Below are 4,193 nucleotides of genomic sequence, written 5' to 3'. Positions count from 1 at the left end.
CCCTGATATCATACATCAGCACCAGGGGACAGGACAGCACCCTGATATCACACATCTGCACCAGGGGACAGGACAGCACCCTGATATCACACATCAGCACCAGGGGAGTGGGCAGCTCCATAATATCAGACATCAGCACCAGAGGACAGGACAGCACCCTGATATCACACATCAGTACCAGGGGACATAACAGAACCCTGATATCACACGTCAGCACCCTGATATCACACGTCAGCACCATGGGACAGGACAGCACTCTGATATCACACGTCAGCACCATGGGACAGGACAGCACACTGATATCACACATCAGCACCAGAGTACAGGAGAGCACCCTGATATCACACATCAGCACCAGAGTACAAGACAGCACCCTGATATCACACATCAGCACCAGAGGACAGGACAGCAACCTGATATCATAGATCAGCACCAGGGGACGGGACAGCACCCTGATATCACACATCAGCACCAGGGGACAAGACTGCTCCCTGATATCACACATCAGCACCAGGGAACAGGACAGCACCCTGATGTCACACATCAGCACCAGAGGACAGGACAGCTTCCTCATACCACACATCAGCACCAGGGGACAGGACAGCACCCTGATATCAGACATCAGCACCAGGGAACAGGACAGCACCCTGATGTCACACATCAGCACCAGAGGACAGGACAGCTTCCTCATACCACACATCAGCACCAGAGGACAGGACAGCTTCCTCATACCACACATCAGCACCAGAGAACAGGACAGCACCCTAATGTTACACATCAGCACCAGGGGACAGGACAGCACCCTGATATCACACATCAGTATCAGAGGACAGGACAGCACCCTGATATCACACATCAGCACCAGAGGACAGAACAGCACCCTGATATCACACATCAGCACCAGGGGACAGAACAGCACCCTGATATCACAAGTCAGCACCCTGATATCACACGTCAGCACCATGGGACAGGACAGCACCCTTGATATCACGCGTCAGCACCATGGGACAGGACAGCACCCTGATATCACACATCAGCACCAGAGTACAGGACAGCACCCTGAAATCACACGTCAGCACCATGGGACAGTACAGCACTCTGATATCACATGTCAGCACCATGGGACAGGACAGCACCCTGATATCACATATCAGCACCAGAGTACAGGACAGCACCCTGATCTCACACATCAGCACCAGGGGACAGGACAACACCCTGATATCACGCATCTGCACCAGGGGACAGAACAGCACCCTGATATCACACATCAGCACCAGGGGACAGGACAGCACCCTGATATCACACATCAGCACCAGAGGACAGGACAGCACCCTGATATCATACATCAGCACCAGGGGACAGGACAGCACCCTGATATCACACATCTGCACCAGGGGACAGGACAGCACCCTGATAACACACATCCTCACCAGGGGACAGGACAGCACCCTGATATCACACATCAGCACCAGAGAACAGGACAGCACCCTGATACCACACATTAGCACCAGAGAGCAGGATAGCACCCTGATGTTACAGCTCAGCACCAGGGGAGAGGACAGCACCCTGATTTCACACATCAGCACCAGAGTACAGGACAGCACCCTAGTATTACACATCAGCACCAGAGGACAGGACAGCTTCCTGATAACACACATCACACCAGTTGACAGGACAGCACCCTGATATCAGACATCAGAACCAGGAGACAGGACAGCACCCTGATATCACACATCTGCACCAGGGGACAGGACAGCACCCTGATATCACACATCAGCACCATGGGACAGGACAGCACCCTGATATCACACATCTGCAGCAGGGGACAGAACAGCACCCTCATATCACATATCAGCACCAGGGGACAGGACAGCACCCTGATATCAGACATCAGCACCAGGGAACAGAACAGCACCCTGATGTCACACATCAGCACCAGAGGACAGGACAGCATCCTGATACCACACATCAGCACCAGAGAACAGGACAGTACCCTAATGTTACACATCAGCACCAGGGGACAGGACAGCACCCTGATATCACACATCAGCACCAGGGGACAGGACAGCACCCTGATATCACACATCAGCACCATGGGACAGGACAGCACCCTGATATCACACATCTGCAGCAGGGGACAGAACAGCACCCTCATATCACATATCAGCACCAGGGGACAGGACAGCACCCTGATATCAGACATCAGCACCAGGGAACAGAACAGCACCCTGATGTCACACATCAGCACCAGAGGACAGGACAGCATCCTGATACCACACATCAGCACCAGAGAACAGGACAGTACCCTAATGTTACACATCAGCACCAGGGGACAGGACAGCACCCTGATATCACACATCAGCACCATGGGACAGGACAGCACCCTGATATCAGACATCAGCACCAGGGGACAGGACAGCACTCTGATATCACACATCAGCACCAGAGGATAGGACAACACCCTGATATCACACATCAGCACCATGGGACAGGACTGCACCCTGATATCACACATCAGCACCAGGGGACAGGACAGCACCCTGACATCACACATCAGCACCATGGGACAGGACAGCACCCTGATATCACACATCAGCACCAGGGGACAGGAAAGCACCCTGATATCACACATCAGCACGATGGGACAGGACAGCACCCTGATATCACACATCAGCACCATGGGACAGGACAGCACCCTGATATCACACATCAGCACCATGGGACAGGACAGCACCCTGATATCACACATCAGCACCATGGGACAGGACAGCACCCTGATATCACACATCAGCACCATGGGACAGGACAGCACCCTGACATCACACATCAGCACCATGGGACAGGACAGCACCATTTTATCACACATCAGCACCAGAAGACTGGACAGCACCCTGATATCACACATCAGCACCATAGGACAGGACAGCACCCTGATATCACACTTCAGCACCATGGGACAGGACAGCACCCTGATATCAGACATCAGCACCAGGGGACAGGACAGCACCCTAATATCACACATCAGCACCAGGGGACAGGACAGCCCCCTGATATCACACATCAGCACCAGAAGGCAGGACAGCACTCTGATATCACACATCAGCACCAGGGGACAGGACAGCACCCTTGTATCACACATCAGCACCAGGGGCAGGACAGCACTCTGATATCACACATCAGCACCAGGGGACAGGACAGCACCCTGATATCGCACATCAGCACTAGGGGACAGGACAGCACCCTGATATCACACATCAACACCAGGGGACAGGACAGCACCCTGATATCACACATGTGCACCAGGGGACAGGACAGCACCCTGATATCACACATCAGCACCAGAAGACAGGACAGCACCCTGATATCACACATCAGCACCATGGGACAGGACTGCACCCTGATATCACACATCAGCACCAGGGGACAGGACAGCACCCTGACATCACACATCAGCAACATGGGACAGGACAGCACCCTGATATCACACATCAGCACCAGGGGACAGGACAGCACCCTGACATCACACATCAGCACCATGGGACAGGACAGCACCCTGATCTCACACATCAGCACCATGGGACAGGACAGCACCCTGACATCACACATCAGCACCATGGGACAGGACAGCACCCTTACATCACACTTCAGTGTCAGCACTGCTCAGCTCCCTGCCATTTCCAGTACAGTGCAGCTGTCCCATACACACCAGACTCTGTAGCTGCTGCATCACAATGAATTCACCACAATAAAAGGTTAAGGGGAACTTACTGGTAAGAAGCAGAAGGAATGTCACCAAGAAGTCCCAGCCTGCTCAGCACAGCAATGCACATTGACAGCTTTGCTCAAGGACTTTTGCATTGGATATATTGTATCATCAGCAAGTGCATCCTGGCTCCACAGAGCACATCTAGACATGCTCAGTTTTCTGACCTTCTCAGACTGGGAACTACCAAGACTATTGCAGCAAGGAGGGGTAATCTGGATTCTACCATGGAGTGCAGCTAAAAATAGCACCTGCAAAAGGAACAGCTGGGGCTTAAAGAAACAGTAACCTGTCTGCTTCTTTGAGTATCCGGTGTGACCTGATTAAATAAATTGTTTGTGTTTTCTGGTTAACCCTTTTGCTACCTTGGAGGATCAGTTGAAATTATAATAAGGGGATAGAGTCAGATATTGTTCTTTTTGTTTGTTCA

At 52.4% G+C, this 4,193-nt stretch overlaps 1 protein-coding gene across 2 annotated transcripts in view; it reads right to left on the bottom strand.

The window, feature by feature from the left end:
• Positions 1 to 3,969, bottom strand: part of OXR1 (oxidation resistance 1) — a 712,646-nt gene extending 708,677 nt beyond the window's left edge. For both annotated transcript variants that reach the window (XM_073679762.1, XM_073679763.1), the window contains exon 1: positions 3,769 to 3,969. The gene's annotated coding sequence lies outside the window, so the exon portion shown is untranslated. The remainder of the gene's footprint in view (positions 1 to 3,768) is intronic.
• Positions 3,970 to 4,193: the final 224 nt, after the last annotated feature.

Source organism: Phyllobates terribilis, unplaced genomic scaffold (genome assembly GCF_046119375.1).
Source record: "Phyllobates terribilis strain yellow unplaced genomic scaffold, ASM4611937v1 Scaffold_4__5_contigs__length_816908805, whole genome shotgun sequence".
In the NCBI taxonomy this organism is placed as follows: domain Eukaryota; kingdom Metazoa; phylum Chordata; class Amphibia; order Anura; family Dendrobatidae; genus Phyllobates; species Phyllobates terribilis.
The sequence above is the reverse complement of the archived record's forward strand: the minus strand, read 5'-3'. Positions and strand labels throughout refer to the sequence as shown.